Source organism: Pinus tabuliformis, chromosome 4_1, assembly GCF_031772625.1.
Source record: "Pinus tabuliformis cultivar Carrire ecotype Pingquan chromosome 4_1, CPIR1, whole genome shotgun sequence".
NCBI lineage: Eukaryota > Viridiplantae > Streptophyta > Pinopsida > Pinales > Pinaceae > Pinus > Pinus tabuliformis.
This window is the reverse complement of record NC_142303.1, coordinates 823926180-823945461: the sequence shown is the minus strand read 5'-3', so window position 1 is coordinate 823945461 and position 19282 is coordinate 823926180. Positions and strand designations below refer to the sequence as shown.

The following is a 19282-nucleotide window of genomic DNA, read 5'->3' as shown; positions in this document are numbered from 1 at the left end:
TGAAATCTAACTAGATGTAGAGCAGCATCCTTTTTACCATCGTCTTTAAATGTAGGCAGATTCCTTGACCAATCTACCTTCGGAATTTTATTCGGAAAAACTGGAATGTGATCTCGGCTCATGGGAGCATATCTTCTTGCAATCCGATCCATCTTGAAAAAGCGCAAAGCTACTAATCTTCCTGCAGTGAAGTCACCATGAAGCATTGATCTCTGGAGTTTTCAGTGAAGGAGTCGCTAGTGAATGATTTCAGCCTTGAAAACTCTCAACTTATCATCAAAAGTTTCAGAGTTTACAAATATACTGGGGTGAAATACAATCGAGGTGGCTGTATTCACAAGCTCACGGAGATTGACTGAAGCAGCGTTTATCTACTTCCGCTTATGCAAAGCAAAAGCGTTTCGAAGGCTACCTGGCATAACTTCAGGCTCTGTCTAAGACTTATGAAACCAACACATCAATCAACAAATAATTTGTTCTCCCCAGTATGGTCGCCAATATGTTAGCGCTTGAAATTTCACCTCAGGCTGAAAAAGGTAAACTCCAAGGCAACATCAAACCACTTAGCCTCGTAGCTAGCCCTACGGGGCAGGAGAGGGCTCTCTCCGATCTATCTCGGTAAAGATCTTCAACGGACGAGATAACCAATAAGGAAACACTGATTTTAGGCTAGTAAACTGATAAAAAGGTTTGATTTGTGATTTTTAGGGTTTCGGTGGAAAGTTGGGGAAAGGCAATTTTGGGTGCGGGGATTAGACACAGTTTTTGCAGGGGATTCTTTGGGCAAGGTAGGAGACTGTACTGATGCCTTTGAATTAAGTGAATGGATAGGGATGACCGGTGAGGAGCTAAAGAGAGCAAGAAACCTTCAAGAGTTCTCTTTAGACAGATGAAAACATAAATATTAAGCAAACTTAAAAGCAGAGCATGGCAATCATGAATTCTACTTTAACACTTCATTTACCTAATTTGCAGAAGGAAAAGTAAGAAGATGAATCACATAACAAGTTTACAAGTACAAAGAGAAACACACCATCAATACATGTAACCACAGGAATCCCAAAAAGGACTGCAAAACCCTGGTCTTTCTTCCTTTGCCAAAATTACAGAGATACAATGAGTAATACAATAGTAGCTTCTCCCTCAAGAGTCCAACCTCTCCAACCTCTGAAAATGACTAAGAAAATACATAATATAGGCAAGCTAACATCTTTCCTTGCCTCTAGGGGTCGAGCTCATCCTTCTAGGAGCTATTTCAACCAATTCTAAACTGAGCACTAAAATCTAGGCAGTCAAAACAACTTGCCTCTATAAGCTAGGAAACCAATTCATTCATTAAATGTTTGCTATTTCATGAATGAATCTTCTAGAATAGGTAAATAAGTGTCATGTCAACATGAAAATACATTAATTACATCAAAGAGGGTGAAAAATCCCATCACAAGTCAAAACTGGTCAAAACTGGGCGAATTCCTGAGCTGTAGATGAATTCTTGTGAAAACTGCCCAAAGGGTCGCGCCCTCTTCCTGAACGGGTCGCGCTACTTTGGAGCTGATTTTGAGGTACTTCCCGGTGTCCAAATGAGGCAAAAGTGGGCTTGTTGGAAAGGTCTGGATGTCTACTTTCCAACCCAAGTGGAATTTCTGAATTTGGTGGTCATTTGCCCCTCCAAAATTGCAATCTCCCAAGACTGCTTCCTGTGTGTCAAAAAGGTGGCAGAAAGTCATTTTTTGCTTGTTTTTTGACTTTCTAGAGGCCCAAAACTTGGTGAAATTTCTTGGCAATGGCTGAGCAAGTGTAACTTTCCATGACAAATCCAGAAATGCTGAGTTTTCCCAAAATGGAGTTGCCCAACAAAAGGGTCGCGCGCGGCACGCGACCCGTTGGTGGAGAAAACCTGTGTTTGGCACAAAAAATTCACAATTGACAAAATTTTCACCAAATTTCTTGAAATTTGGGCTGGGAGTCCCCAATAAAGTACCATGCTCAGTCAAAGAGGCTTTGGCCAAAATTTGGAGTGGATCGGGCCTTTTCCGTCGTTTTAGTGCCTTGGCCAACCTCCTTGGATCTGGCGATTGCAATTTTGACATTTCTCTAAAACCGTGACACCTTTGCAAAAAGTGAAGGGGGTTTTTCTTCCTTGGCCTGTTGTGGACAAAAACCTCTCTCAGTTTTCCAAAATTCATTTTTGATTGCTCTGAAACGGCTTTTGAGTGAGACTGATCCCGATGTGTGAAGCAAGGAATTTTGTGGAAATGAAGCAAAATGAAGGGGATAGGGGGCTTCTAAATTCTTGGGGAAATTTTTGGGAGTGGGGAGGGATGTTAGGAAGTAGGGGAAAGTGGAATCTCAGAGATTGAGCGAGGGGAAGGGGTCCAAAAGGGCAAAACACAAGCCAAACCTAGAAAATTGCCAGGTTGTAGCTAGAAACTAGGGTTTGTGCAAAAATGAGGAATTTGGCAGATCTAAGGGATGGGAAGTGTTTGATAAGGTACTTTAAGGATAGGGGAAGGTGTATGAACATCAGGATACAAGTTTTGTCGATGATTTGACCATTCAAGAGAAATTAGCTTTCAAAACCCTAGGAGAGGGAAATGACCTTGCCTAGGTGCAACTGAAGCATGAACAAGGTGTAATATGACCCAATGGAACTTGACATGATGATGACAACCCTCTGAATGATGATACACTCAGCTGAATGATGACATGGACCGACATTTGGACAACTTTAGAAAGAGTTAAAGCAAACCCTAGACCTAATGCCTAGTGACCAAATTTTGCTTGAAAACTCTTTGAAATGACAAAATTTGACCTTGACACTCTGAGACCACTTTGTAAGAGCATATTTGATCACTGGAGGAAGGCTGGAAAGACTGACACTAACAGGAGGCTGATTGGTCCTAGGAGATTAGTCAAGAATGCTTTATGGTAAAGTTTAAGTTGGACATGGCCTATGAAAAGGTTGAGTGGTCCTTTATTTCAGAGATGTTGACAATTTGACTTGCTTGGCCTTTGGTTCTTGGTGAGTGGTCATGGCGATCGCTCTCTTCACTACTAATTCAGCTTTTGTTTTAGTTAATAACTCTTTGTCCTTGCATATTTCTCTTCATCATTTATTAGGGAAGTCATTTGGGACCATATTTATGTGTTTATTCAAGATTCCTTGGAATGTTTGTTGGAGGTAGCACATATTGCATGATAGGTTAGATGTATTTTGCTCCCAAATGGCTGAGAGATAGCCCATAACCATTTTGTAAATGATTCTCTCCTCTCTATCCATGTTGATCAATATGCTATTATTGGGGCTCTATTGCTTGGAGATGTTTTGTGTTGGTTCATGGGTTGTAGTCATTGTTTCCCACCTTAGTGGGTAACCCCTAAGAGAAAATATTTCTCCTATTTGATCAACTTGCTAGCCAATAGGCCTATGGATGATCCACAAATAACTATTCCTTTGAGCTCTCCACATATGTCTGGTCAATGCTTTCTTCCTCACCTAACATACTTCTTGATGGAAGGTGGATCATCTCTTACAAGGTAAACTTGTTGGACACAGATTGTCATTGATGTCAATATGACAATATTCAAGGAAGGAGACAGAGCCAAAGAAGAGGAGCCAAGAGGAGTAGAGGTAGTTAAATGTTGAACTGGTGAAGGCTGTTGCAGCTGTTGAACACTGTTGAAACACTTGGAGAAAAGTTGCTGAAACACCAATTTCTCCATTGCTGAAACACCGAAACTTGTGAAAAATTTGCCGATACACCAGTTTCGGCGTTGCTGAAACACCTCTGCGACGACATTATATTTTGGCGTTGCTGAAACACCTCCCCGACAACATTATATTTTCGTGACACCATTAATCGAAGGTAATCATGAGGAAGATAAAGTGAATGGAGGAGGGAAGTCGGAAGGTCGAGCGAGTGTTGAGGAAGCCGAAGCTCAAGCGAGCGAGGAGGAAGCCAAAGAGCCATTGAGTAAGCGGAAACGAATGGACAAAGGCATGAGAATGTATAAAACAGTAAAAACAGAGAACTGTTGTTGCTGTTGGCATGGTGAAGAACCAGAGTGTGAGGTAGTAGAAGCAGCAGAGGCTGTAGAAGCAGTAGGAGCAGCAGAGGCAGGAGAGTAGGAGTGAGACAATCTCAGATGAATAGTGTGCAACAACATATCTGTTTATACCAAGGTTGGGTTGGAGCCTCAAAACTGAACTAGACTGAAGTCATTGGGGGTAGGTGCTCCTAAGTGCAGAACCACTGCAAAACAGAGTTGGTGCTCTGGAGGTTGGAGCCTCACTGAAGTCCAAGTTGGAGCATGGCAACTATTCACAATCAGATTTATACTTGTATTTATTTCATTGCACTGTTTTGAGTTTTAATAAAAGCATTAATTTCAGCTGTTGATTTCTGTGTTCTATGTATACATACACATATCTATATATGTTGTTGGCAATCACTAGAACAATAAAAATAAATAAATAAATAACAAGAAATACTGATTCACCCCCCTCTCAGTATTTCCAACAAAACTAGCCATTTATGTAAGGACACACTTTCATTTAATGTTAAGGGCATTCTAATATGAATCATGGCTTGAGTTGGATCATTGACTGCTCTTGATTGTATCCTAATTCCGATGCTTCACTTGGGTGGTATCCCTTGCCCCTAGTCCAATGTTGTTGGAAAATGTAAGTAGTTTTGGTCTTCATAATTGTCAATATACTCAAATCATTATGTATATCTTATGTTACAAGAAAAAGAACAAAGAAAAATATTATTTTTAAGCATGGGTTTCATTCTCCATTTTGATGGTCATCTAGGTAGAGCATGTTCTTCATGCTTTTGGGGATTGTCATGTCAAAATAATATTTTTCTTGAGTCAAGAGAGTCATTTTCATTTGTATAAGACCCTATTGGGAAAGTTGTAACACATAAAAGTTAATGATTTTGAGTCTAGAAAGTCCTACAAGCCTCCTAGCACAATTCAACCTTGGCGATGACAAGACGACCTAAAGAAGGGTATTTGAACCCCACAAATGTGTATAAATAGAAGCAACGTCGACCTCACTTAGCACCATTTTATCTCTCAATTAAGAAGTTGGATTTGAGAGAGAAGGTCTAGAAAGCTTGAAGAACTCAAGAAGAAGGAAAGAAGTTTTGTTTTTGGGCTTTGTTCTCTTATATGTGTGAGGTTTTAGGGTTTTTATTGCTTCCACAGAGGCCGAAACTTCAGATCTAGTTGTAGGTCCGAAAGTTTGTACAAGAAGGTCAAAGATTTGAAGCCACAAGCAAAGGAGGAGATCCTAGCAATGGAAAGAGACAAAATCTTGAACCTATTCTCTCACACGTGGGGAAGTTAGGGTTTTTGCAACTTTTAGAAGGACGAAAATTGTAGGTCGAATTTGCAAGTCGAAGTTGACGTTGGAAACTGGTAGAAGAAGAAGTAACCCTTGTTGACTTGGTTGATCTCTTCTTGGAGAGATGACTTGTTGCTTGGAGGAGGACTTGGTATAGGGTTTTGGGTCTTGGTTTTCTCATTTGAAGCAAATTTTATAAGAAGAGAAGAGATTATTTCTGTGTTTTCCGCTTTGAGGGGTTTTTCCTTGGCTTGGAGCTTTATTGCCCATTGTCTTTACTGTTTCTGCATTTGATAATTGTTTGATGAAAATATCTAATAAAGAAACACAATAAGACAAATAAAGTTCACAAGCAATTATTAAGGTTAAGGAGAAATTTGGATTAATAGCTTCCCTACTACATTTTCAAACATGGGATCAGAGCTAAGGTGAACAAGAGAAGGCAATTGAAAGATCATCTTGTTGACATAAGAAGAGATTACTTGTCAAGGGGAATGATTTTGCAAAAAGACACAAAGAAGAAGCAAACCTATTGATCTAGAAAAAGGGTTACTACACCAAGTTTTCATCAAAGATCTCATGATCTCAAGAAGGATCAAGCTCTCATTGAAGAAAGGATGTGTTGGGAAATCAAGGGTAGCTAGATTAGGGTGATTTCTCTTACTTTGATAACTGCATGTGATGTTCTTTTACTTAACTTGATGTACTTGTAATGAATTTCTTCTTTCACTTGATTATTATTGCGTTCTTATCATCAAACAACTACCAAACTATGAAGATCAATGAGACAAGTGGACACAAAATGTAGGCTGCTAGCCAGGGCCAAAACCTCTCCTCTTGAGAGGAAATCCCACAAGAATTCTTCTCTTCTTGTAGAATCTTCAAATGACAAATTCCAAGATCTAAGAGCCTTGATAAAGACCCATCCAAGGCCAAGTCAACCTCTCCTTAAATGAGGTTGTCCTTCACAAAGTCAAGCCAAGTCAAACTTGCTTCGACACTTCAATTTTCAACCTCACTTCAGAATTTTGTCTTCTATTACATGTCTGCAATTTTCGGCCTCTGCAATAGCTAATTTTCGCACGTGTGAGTGGGGATTAGATCAGAAATATGATCCTTCTCTCCTTCATTTGGTTTGATTCTTCTTCCTTAGAAATTCGGCTTGCAAACTTGATTTCTTTGACACTAAATTCGACTCCTTGATGTGACTGCAATTTGGTCTTGCTGCAAATAGAAGATGCCCTAATTATCTTCGCCCGTGTGGTAGAAATAGCCCAAAACAACCTCTAAAATTTCGATCTTATCTTCTCCTCCTCCTCTTCTTTGCTCTTCTTCTTGGTATCTTTCTTGTTCTTCGACGAGCTTCTTGGATGTCACACAAATGAGGTCGAGTACCTCTTATATATAGGCTTCTAGGAAGCCCTCAATAGTCCGATTTGACATATCTTGTAGACCGACTTGTTGACTGCTAGGCTAACTTGATCTTGGAGGGTCTTTATGACACAAATTGACTTACATAAATTCTTTTGACTTGATACATGATGCCCAATAGGGTATTACAATGATTCTTTGACTCCTAGACTTTACGACAAAGCCCTAGAAGCACACAATGGGTGTTTGACCTAAAAACAAATTAACCCATGCTATAAAAATAGTAATAATAATTTTCTCTCTTTTTACATCAAATACAATTATCAAGAATACATGAGACATTATGAAGTTCGAACCTAGTTACATTTTCCAACACTCCCTCTTAATTAGGGAGGTATTCATTATACATACGAGGTACATGGACATTCTCATATTGAAGAGTTCTCATAAGAAGAGTCAAATTGGTAAGTCATCTCATAAGCTATCTATTCAACTTATATCAGTGCATCTCATCATATCAACCAACATTGTCATATAGCAAGGGCTTTAGTAACAACTCTATCTCTCCACTAGATTAGAGCACAATGTTGGGGAGACAAATGATTTATAGACACCTCCAACATTGTCTCTCAAGGCACATACCCTATCCGAATGTTCACAAGGTATGTCCTTCTAGGACCATTCCCATCTTGGATTTACACATCTTCATGGAATTTCCTCTTTGAGTACTCTTACCTATTGGATGCCCTACCTCATCCTCAAAGAGTATCAAAATTCAAATGCTTACCAATCTTGGATTCTTTCTTCATAGCATGAAGACATGAATGATGTGTCTATCTCTCCCTCTCTACTAGGGAGGATCTACTCATTCCGATAAAAGGAATATACCCAAGTTCCCTCTTAACTAGGGACTTGCCTAAGCTCCCTCTTAACTAGGGACTTGTTACCAACATCAATTGTTTTCTCTTCGGTGGAGATCATGGTACTATCAACTGCTTGTAGGACTCCTCCTTTCTGCATCATCATGTCATGAATGAACTTCAACTTCTTTATCATGGACCCATCTTCTTCCTGAACTTCTTCGTAGGGCATCGACCATGTTCTCCATCACTTCCCTTTAATGAAACATAGTGTTGAACCAATAGTCATGTCCTCCTTCTTTTCATCAAGAAGTGACCTTCTTGTCATCATTTGGCTATCGTTCATACTGCTACCTCTTCCAAGTCATCATTCTTTCAAGATCTTCCATACAATCTTAGTTGTAGATGAACTTCTACAACCCTCTTTTGGTAGCCCTGTTATAACCCAACTAGATGCTTTCTTTCAAAAATAAAAAAAATGAACATCAAATCAACATTACCTCTTTACGATGGCCCCTTGTCATGACATCTGCTTCTTGCAACATCAACATCCTTTCGCATACTCTATGAATCCATTTCCAAGACACTTATACATATCAAGGTCTTCATACCTTCTTCATGGAGATGTCATAGTTAATCCTTTTTTGTTATCCAAATGTTGATCAGTTATCATATACTACGTGACTATAGATACATCTTTCACAAGCTCTTCTTTCACCTTTCTTCACATATTGCTTCTTCATGATCTTCTTTAAATAATTCCTTCATCATAGGGACCATAGTTGCCAACCACCTCATATTGTTCATGAGGTCATATCGTGTCATCATGTAGAAGAGTTCAAGGCACATTGTATTCATGCCTTAATGTATCTTACAGAAGGAAAAATTCCTTTTTCTTTCATCATGTTCATGAGATAGAGCATTTTAATCATTCTATCGGGAACCGTATGATAACATAACTTTATCTATACATGCCTCTTTCTTCATGTAGTCATCTTGAATTTCGTTTAGCAGCTTCCTTTCCTGGCTTGAAGATGAAAATACTTCAACCAACCTGTCATGGTGCACTTCTTTGTCATCATACCTTCATCCTTCTAGACTGTGGATTCCACACTAGGTGGAATGTGGCACTTGTTTCTTCCAGGTAGAGGTGAACCTTTTAACAAATATTCCAATGGAGGATCTTGTGCAAATGATCCTATGATGATGACATATGATGATCTATCTTTCTATCTTCTAGACGACTTACGTCAATTATATAATCTTCTACTTCGACTATCCTTCCATGCCTCTATGGTGATGTCATCTCAATCTCTACTATACTGCATCTTATCATGACTGTGATTCTTCCTACTTTTACTTGCTTTCTTCTATGTACTTGAAAAATAGATTAAGTGTGTAAGAGACCTTCTGTGAAAATTGTATCACTGCAACCTTTGATTTACTTTTCCTACTTATTCTTCAATAAGTTATTTATGAAATTCCTCCAATAAACATTAAAATAAATTTTGCTACAGATATCACACCGTAATACATAAACAAACACATGTACAAGAATCAACACATTGACACAAATATTTTGGACAACAGTCTCCGGAAAAACCCAATGTGGGAAAACGAGTGTAGCAAGGGAGGATTTTTATTATCTTGCAATTCTTCAGTACAACAGGGTGCCAAGTTGGCTTACCCACAGAGAAAAAAAATTCTCCAGCACTTTTCCCAGTCCTAGCGTCAGCTTGGATGACCTTTGCGTGACTCCCAAACACTCTACGTCAGCCCTGGGCCTCTCTGTGTCACCCGCGCAGGCCCTTTAGTGACTGCACAGTCTCCTATTGCCTTTGCGTCTACCTCTCCTGCCTCAGCGTTGGTCTCTAGTGGCTGATCCCGTCTATTTGTTCTGTACTTGTTGCCTCCTGACTACTCACCAGACCACTAGTTTGAATTTCACAGCTAACCCCGCTCCAGAAATTGAACTGACTACTCTCCCTCAGTATGTTCTCCAAGTGACCCTCAATCCTCCTCTTATACTTTTCTTGTTGACAAATCAATGACCGAGATTAAGTCCCTAATCAACGACTAATATTAACTCTGGCTTGATCCATGACTTTTGGACTCTTCTAACATAGTTTTATATTAATTCACATTAATATTTTATTTTCCCTAAGTTTAGACTTAGGGACTCCATTAAAAATACTAAATATTTTAATATCTCCCAAACTGTTTAGAATCTGCCCAAACCATTTATGGGTATTGGAGATCTCATGTGCTTTAGCTTCTCCACCAATTTCCGTGGATAGAGCACATCCGATGATACCTCAAATCAACACTCCCTCGTAGCGAGGACTGTGCTCTAGTAATACTCCTCACTGAGTATCACCTTGACCATCTGGCGTTGGTCCCTGTGCTCATGCTGAGCCTCCCTGCCCAACATCCTCTGCACTGCTGCATCCTGTATTGTTGCCCATGGCTCTGTTACTGCCATTGCTGCATCTGTACGACAACTCCCTCTGCAACCGTGCTGCTGCTGGTCTTTTCTTCCAACACTGCATCCGCCCTGCAACTCCCTCTGCATTCGCGCTGTTATCACTCCCATTTCTGCTACTGAAACGGGTTCTTTACCATCCCCAACTTTTTCCTCAAGTAGTCAAACTTTGTCCTTCCAAGGGCCTTGGTGAGGATGCCCGCCACCTATTCTCCTGTAGGAGTGTAGCTCAACTATACAACTCCTCGTTGGACACAGTCCCTGACAAAGTGACACCGGATATCAATATGCTTTGACCTATCATGAAACACTGGATTCTCAGAGAGCTTGATGCAACTCTGATTATCGCACATGATCCTGGTCGCCTCCATATTCCTTCTGAATAGGTTCACAAGCAGTTTTCTAAGCCATATGGCCTCACACGAAGCTGTGCTTGCCACCATATATTCTGCCTCAGATGAGCTCAGAGCCACAGACTTCTATTTCCTACTGCACCAAGAGGTCATTCTTGATCCAATGTTGAAACATTACCCGGAGGTACTTTTCCAATCCACTCAACTTCCTGCCCAATCTGCATCAATAAATCCACTCAAATTGATATCTTTACCTTTGGTGTACAAGAGTCCATAATCGACTGTTCCTTGTAAATACCTGAGAATGTGTTTGGCTGCTGTCTAGTGTGCCCTCTTCGGTTCCACCATGAACTGACTAAGGGTGTTGACAGCGTAGCAAATGTTTGGCCTAGTATTGACCAGATACATTAGGGACCCTATGAGTTGCCTATATAGGGTGGGATCAACATCCTTGTCTTCTGATGCATCAATCTTCTTTCAGTTGGTGATCATTGGAGTAGCCATGGGTCTACAGTCCTCCATCTCGAATCTTTTCAGGATTTTTGTGGCATATCTCCCTTGCCCAAGGAAGATTTCTCTCTTCTGCTGCCAAACTTCCAAACCTAGGAAGTAATGCATTCGTCCCAAATCCTTCATATCGAATTTTGTGGCTAGATTCTTCTTGCAGTCCCCCGTGAGCCTGCATGATCCTGTTAGAAAGAGATCATTCACATACAATACTAAGATTAGCGGCTCGTTCTCTACAACTAGATAGTAGAGATTCGGATCCGCGTCACTCTTGACAAATCCCATCTTCTGCAAGTAGCCGTCTATTCGACCATACCATGCTATAGGTGCCTGTTTCAACCCATACAAGGCTTTCTTCAATCTACATACATGAGACTTCTTGTCATGTGTCTCAAAGCCCTCTGGTTGTTCAATGTATACCTCTTCTTCTATTACCCTGTTCAGAAAAGCCATTTTGACATCCATCTGATGAATCTCCCATCCCATCTGAGCTGCAAGAGATATCACGGTCCTAATAGACGTATACCTGGCTACCGGGGCGAAGGTCTCCTTGTAGTCAATTCCTTCCTTTTGAGCATACCCCTTAGCCAAAAACCTGGCCTTGCATTTCTCAACACTGTCGTCTGCAGCGTATTTGATCTTGTAGATCCATCTCGAACCTACCACTGATCTGTCTTAAGGCCTTGGCACTACCTCCCAAACATCGTTCACCATTATGGAGTTGTACTCCTCTACCATCGCGTCTAGCCAAACCTGATGTTGAGCTGCCTCCTTGAAACTGGCAGGCTCTCCGTCCTGAGCTACTAATGCCTGATATCTATCTGGCTGTTTTTGCTCCCGCTTATTGTTTCTTGGCGCACTGATGAAGTCCTCTGCATCTTGAAAAATCTGACGAAGTTCCCTGCTAGTTCTTTCGCTGCCAGCAGGTACTTCTGTTAGCTCCTCCTCCTCATCCTGAGAATCTTTCTGACCTGAGGAAGAATTTTTTACTTCCGTTGGTTGAAGAGGCTTAACCAGTAGCTCCTCTTTTGACTGCTCCACGGAAGGCACCTCACGAGATTTTTTGAAAGCCTTGTCCTCCATGAACATTACATCTCGTTGAACTACTATGTTCCTGCGCCCTGGAAGGTAGATTTTGTATGCCTTAGTGTTCTCGCTATATCCCACTAGATATCCCTTTTCCACAGTTTGATCCAACTTCTTCCTCTTTTCCTCTGGTATGCGGCAATATGCTAAACTCCCAAATATCCTGAAATGACTGACTTCAGGTGTCTTCCCTATGAAAAATTTCTCTGGAGTAATCTTGCCCAATGCCTAATGAGGAGTCCTTCTGAACATAGATTGTTGTGTTGCATGCTTCCGCCCACAGGGATTTCTACATATCTTGATCATACATCATGGTACTAGCTGCTTCTACAATAGTCCTGTTCTTTCTCTCTGCAACTCCATTCTGCTCCGGATTGTTGGGAGCTGTCCACTCTCCTCTAACGCCCTCCTTAGCGCAAAAATCAGTGAATTCCTTATCGACATACTCTCCACCATTGTCTAAGTGCAAAACTTTTATTTTCTTCCCAGTCAGATTCTCCACTAGAGCCTTGTACTCTTTGAATCGATAGAAAACCTCATCCTTGGTTTTCAGAAAATAAATCCAAGTTTTCCTTGATTGGTCATCAATGAAGGCAAGGAAATACTCGACACCACTGAGAGCTTTGACGGACATAGGTCTGCAAATATCTGAGTGTATCAATCCTAGTACACTCTTGGCCCTGTGTTTGCTCCTAGGAAATGCAGCCTTGGGATAGTTTCCTAGAGCGCATCCTCTGCATATATCATCTCGTTCCGTACTCAGATCCAAAACTCCTGTTACAGTGCTCCTGAGAATTCTCAGAGCTCCATGGTGCAAATGACCCATTCTTCTGTGTCATAGTTCATTCAAGTCCTTGTCTCCATGATTGCCTATTAGAGCCATTGGTGATTCTAGTTGTATTCTATACAACCTGTTACTTTTGATCCCGATCTGCACTTTCTTTTTTCAGCTCGGATGTTTGATGTATACCTTCTCCTTGATGAAGTAGATGTCATAGCCCTTGCCTTGAAGTTGCGACACGGAAAGTAAGTTCATCCCCAATCCTAGTACATGCAACACATTTGTAGCACGGAACCGTTCCCCTAATTCTGTTTGAAAAACTATGGTACCCTTCCCTACTCGAGTACACTTTGCCTTGTTCCCAATGGTGATCTGAAAGTTCATCTTCTCCCCTCGATATTCTGAGAAACATTCTCTGATTCCATTCATATGCCACGAGGCTCCACTGTCTATATACCACACTTTTGATGATGCAGAACTAGTCACACAAGCCACTTCTTCTTCCAGCTTGGAAGCCAACATAGAGAAATCGAAGTCTCTTTCTCTTGTGCAATCTTCTGAAAATCTTTGTGAGTCCCCTGACGTGGATGCCTTTGCATCATGGTCTCGACCCATAATTGATTTGCCCTTCCTGTCTCTGATTACTCCCTCTGATACCATGTGAAAATTCTATCACTGCAACATTTGATTTACTTTACCTACTTATTCTTCAATTAGTTATTTATGAAATTCCTTCAATAAACATTAAGATAAATTCTGTTGCAGATATCACATGTAATACAGAAACAAACACATGTACAAGAATCAACACATTGACACAGATATTTTAGACAAGAGTCCCCAGAAAAACCCAATGTGGGGAAACCAATGCAACAAGGGAGGATTTTTATTATCCAACAATTCTTTCGTACAACAGGTTGCCAAACTGGCTTACCCACAGAGAAAAAAAAAATTCTCCAACACTTCACCCAGTCCCAGCGTCATCTTGGCTGACCTCTGCGTGACTCCCAAACACTCTGCGTCAGCCCTGGGCCTCTGCGTCACCAACGCAGGCGCTCTAGTGACTGTGTAGTCTCTTGTTACCTCTGCGTCTACCTGAAATGCCCTGTGTCTTCCTCTCCTGCCTTAGTGCTGGTCTCCAGTGGCTGATCCCATCTCTTTGTTCCGTACTTGCTGCGTCTTGACTGCTCATCAGACCACTAGTTCGAATTTCTCAGCTAACCCTGCTCCAGAAATTGAACTGACTGGTCTCTCTCAGTATGTTCTCCAAGTGACCCTCAAGCCTCCTCTTATACTTTTCTCGTTGACAAATCAACGGCCGAGATTAAGTCTCTAATCAGTGACGAAGATTAACTTTGGCTTGATCCATGACTTTTGGACCCTTCTAACACAATTTTATATTAATTCACATTAATATTTTATTTTCCCTAAGTTCAGACTTAGGGAATCCATTAAAAATATTAATTATTTTAATATCTCCCAAACTGTTTAGAATCCGCCCAAACCATTTCCGGGTATTGGAGATCTCATGTGCTTTAACCTCTCCACCAATTTTCCTGGCTAGAGCACATCCGATGCTACCTCAAATCAACACCTTCTAATACTGAAGGTTTATCACTTCTTCCTTCTTTGACTTCTTCTTATCTTGTTCGTCTACTTCTTCAGTGACATGGGTTTCATTTCTTTCCTTTCTCTTCTTGTTGTCCTTTTTGAGTTTAAGACAATTCCTTTTGAAATGCCCATATTTATTACATTCAAAACATTGAATCTTAGACATGTCAATTTTCTTTTGACATCTTTTTTGATTCTTTCCTGCCATAGATGCATATCCTTGAGTTTGTTAACTTGATCCAACATCATTCTTTGCCTTCAATCTGGTTTCTTCAATTTTGCACAATGACCATAGATCATTGAATCGGGTAGTTTCCTTCTTTCCATAGATACTAGATACAAAGTTGCCCCATTCATCAGGGAGTGCATTGAGCACAATGGTAGTCATCTCTCGATGAGACATTACTTCTCCTAGCTCTTGTAGTTGGTCTCTTATTTGAGGTACCCTCATAAGGTATGAGGCTACCTTTCTTCCTTTGAATCCTTCATCTTGTGTAGTTCGGTTCTTAACGATATAATTTCTCCTGCAATACTTACAGAGAACAATCCCACCAATTTTTCATTGATCTCTTTCGATGTCTTCAACTTTGCTACATAAGGAATAAGAGAATCTTTGATTGACTCAATAAGTATTCTTTGAGCTCTTACTTCTTCTTTCATATCCTTTGATAGTGCTTTAGATTGCTCTTGAGAAGGTTTGGTGATTGAGCCTGTGACATATTGACTAACTTCATTTTTTATGAGGACCGAATCTATTTTCTTCTTCCATGCAAGGTAATTTGATGACCCAACAAGTTTGTTGTTCTCCTTACTGAAAGAAGTCATTGTGGATTGAGAGATAAAATATAGAATACTTGTAAAGTGAAAATGCTCCTTTGATGATGATATATTCAACTTGATGCCTTCTTGATGATGTTGACTTCCACTACTCCTTTGACAATTGAAGATGCCTCCTTGATGATCTTTCTTTAAAAGACAATGCTTCTTCTTCAAGATAGGGAGAGATGATCTTCTTTTGAGATGTGATCCTTTCTTCAATGTGAGGGAGATCACTTTGATTCCTTGCATGATATTGAAGTGCTTCTTCTTGCTTTCTTTGGATAGAATGAGAATGCTTCCAAGAATACTTCAAGTGTGTAGAGTCTTTGAGTGGAGGTGGGGTCCTTGAGGTCTTCTTCTTCTTCAAAGTGTTGTTCCTTCTAAATGATATGATCCTTGTGATGAGATGGATAGTCCTCCTTGATGCTTCTTAGTTCTCCTTGATGATCTCCTTGTGCTCGACCCTTATGTATCCTTCTTCAATTGGATGATCTTCAAGCTTGTTGTCACCTTAGTTGTGATACCATGTTGAGAAATCAAGGGCAAGTAGATTAGGGTGATTTCTCTTACTGTGATAATTTCTTGTGATGTTCTTTTACTTAACTTGATGTACTTGTAATTAATTTCTTCTTTCACTTGATTATTATTGTGTTCTTATCATCAAAGAACTACCAAACTATGAAGATCAATGAGATGAGAGGACACAAAATGTAGGTTTCTAGCCAAGGCCAAAACCTCTCCTTTTGAGAGGAAAACCCACAAGAATTCTTCTCTTCTTATAAAATCTTCAAATGACGAATTCCAAGACCTAAGACCTTTGACAAAGACCCCTCCTAGGCCAAGTCAACCTCTCCTTTAATGAGCTTGTCCTTAAAAAAGTCAACCCAAGTCAAATTTGCTTTGACACTTCAGTTTTCGACCTCACTTCAGAATTTTGGCTTCTATTACAGGTCTGCAATTTTCAGCCTTCCTACAATAGCTAATTTTCACACATGTGAGTGGATTAGAGCAAAAATATGATCTTTCTCTCCCTTCGCTTGGTTTGGTGCTTCTTCCTTCGAAATTCAGCTTGCAAACTTAATTTCTTTGACACTAAATTCGACTCCTTGATGTGTCTGCAATTTGGTCTTGCTCAACTAGAAGATGCCCTAATTATCTTCGCACGTGTGGTAGAAATAGCCCAAAACAATCCTCTTTAACTTCGATCTTATCTTCTCTTCCTTGTCCTCTTCTTTGCTCTTCTTCTTGGTCTCTTTCTTGTTCTTCAACGAGCTTCTTGTGTGTTTCACGAATGAGGTCGAGTACCTCTTATATATAGGCTTCTAGGAAGCTCTCAATAGGTGGACTTGACATCTCTTGTAGGATGACTTGTTTATTGCTAGGCCGACTTGATCTCGAAGGGTCTTTATGACACAAATTGACTTACATAAATTCCTTTGGCTTGATACATGATGCCCAATAGTGTATTTTACATATTACAATGACTCTTTGACTCCTATACTTTATGACAAAGCCGTAGAAGCACACAATGGGTGCTTGAACTGAAAACAAATTAACCTAGAGCATGAAACCCATGCTATAAAAAATAGTAATAATAATTTTCTTTCTTTTTTTACATCAAATACAATTATCAAGAATACATGAGACATTATGAAGACTGAACCTAGTTACATTTTCCAACAGGAAGAATAAGCTCTTGTTGAAGGCTCTCTAGTGCTCTTCATAATCTTGAAGAAGAGGAAGCATCAAGGAATCTTAGGACCATCATTCACTCTTTGAAGCTGTTCGAAGACACCAGTGTCGAAGACATCTTAGAAGTCATCATTCTAGGGCATCTTTGAAGTCTCCTTGAAGGTCTTGAAAGCATCAAAGTAGTTGGAGACATCATCAAAAGGGAGGACACTTGGTTAACAAGTAAGCTATGTTGTACAAAACTTCAAAGAACCCAGTGTTTCAGGCCATACCCTACTCGAAACTCTGAAACTTGGTCGAAATTGGGTTGAAACTTGACCATGATGTTAATCATCTATTAGAGTTAGTATAGACTTGTTTTTCCTTTTAAATTGTCATCTATGTGTCATATTCCCTTTTTTCTTGCAAGATAATGTGCTATTCAGTTATTTATTTATATATATATTTTTTATATATACAGATATGATGTTTTAGCTGACATTTCCATTTTTGGGAGGTGACGTTTCTAAAAGTACCCGTTTTGGAAACTCCAAAACGTTTCAGGGTTTCGTGCAAGTTAGCAAGTGTTATATTGTCTTCTATGTCTCAATCTACATATCATATGGCTACATTTTGCAAGCAACAAGCTCGTTGGGTCAACAAACTTCCTAGCATGGAAGAGAGGATTGACTTGGCAGTGAAGTCATGGAATATGTCCTTGGTGAAGTTGCTATACCAGACAAAGAAAAGACTCGAGAGTTAGCAAAATACAAGAAGGGAGAAGTAAGGGCAGAAAGAATCATTGTTGAATCCATTAAGGATCATCTTGTTCCCTTTATTACTAATTTGAAGATTTCCAAGGCTATGTATGACAAGTTGGTAAATTTGTAGTCTAGAAGTACATCAGGTCAAAAGATCTCCTTGAGGAATCAACTATACAAAATAAGGAAGTCAAAGGATGAAGACATGACAACTTATCTCATGAAGGTCTCACAAACAAGAGATTCGTTGCAAGGGCTTGGAGAAATTGTTTCCGATTTTGAAATGGCCATTTGTGTATTAAATGCTTTGCCACATGATTGGAGTAGTTTTGCAATTACCATATGAGTTGTGGGCTCAATGTATCTTGGAAGAATCGAGGATTAAGGAAAAGGATGACATCGAATCAAATGAAAGGTCTCAAGCCTTTATTGCAAGGTCCAAGAAGTTGAAGAAAGGGAAGTTTGGAAAGTCCAAGAAAAAGACAGATATGTCCAAGATTCAATGCTTTGGATGCAATGAGTATGGACACTTTAAGAGGGATTGTCCAAACAAGATGAACAATAAAAGAAAGGAAAGAAGTGAAGCTCACATAACTGAAGTAAAGGGAGAACCTAGGAAGAGGCTGAAAGAAGATCCAAGGATCTTTACTATTGAAGGAAGCTCCATCTATACTAGGTTCTTTATGAAATTTGTCTTTCTTTTATTAAGTATAAGGTAGAGTAGCATGCATTGTTGTATACTCTAGAAGAAGTCTTGATTTTTGTAAAAGCATGGCATCATAGATAGAAGCATATGATAGTAGAGAAATTAAAATCTAATTGATTAATTGATTTGGGAAAGATCATCTGGTTTAAAAAGAATGAGAAGCTTGGAACCATATTGCATATTATTAGTCATCCAAGCATTTTCTAACATCATGTTAGAGGTAGTCATTTTGCAAAGAGAGCATTATGACATGAGTAGTATATATTCCATCTAGTATGGAAACAATACTTATAAAGGATGAAGGAATGCAAATGGTCAAGTTGCGGTGTGAAGGACATAATGAAAGTTTCTGTACCCCTGAGAAAAGGAACCTATCTTTGATAGATACAAGAAGCAAGCTCGTTCAAGAAAGGATGGCTAGATGATTGTAGGGAAGCAAAGGTATGCATGTTTTTTCTCTAGGGTAAGGTTCATATCTACAATCTTGCAAAAAAATTGTGTGGGGTAAGTCTTCCATATGGTTGCATGATGTCGAAAGAAGAAAATTTGGCATGCTTTGGAATGGATAGAAATCAAGACTCCTTCACAAGATTGCATGACATATATATAACAATATTGATCAACATCAAGAATAGTCTTCGGAAGAAAGAAAGGGAGTTAATAATGACAACTCCTAGAAAGATATTGTAGCCTGGTAATCAAGCTCGATCCATGGGCACCCTGATTGAAATGAATGTATGAAGAAAATCTTGATATGGAGACGGATCATGCGAAACGATGTTGATCTTGAATAAGTTGATGCTTCAATGAGAGGGCCGTCATGATAAGGTAACTCTGATATTAATATTTTGATTTTGGTTATCTAGTTAACATATTTTTTTGCAACCTGGAATGATATTGTAGGAATGCATGATGATAGTT

General features: G+C 39.7%; 1 protein-coding gene across 1 annotated transcript in view; it reads left to right on the top strand.

The window, feature by feature from the left end:
* LOC149178772 (DEA(D/H)-box RNA helicase family protein) overlaps positions 1-19282 on the top strand; it is a 288841-nt gene that overhangs the window by 257636 nt on the left and 11923 nt on the right. The window lies entirely within an intron of this gene.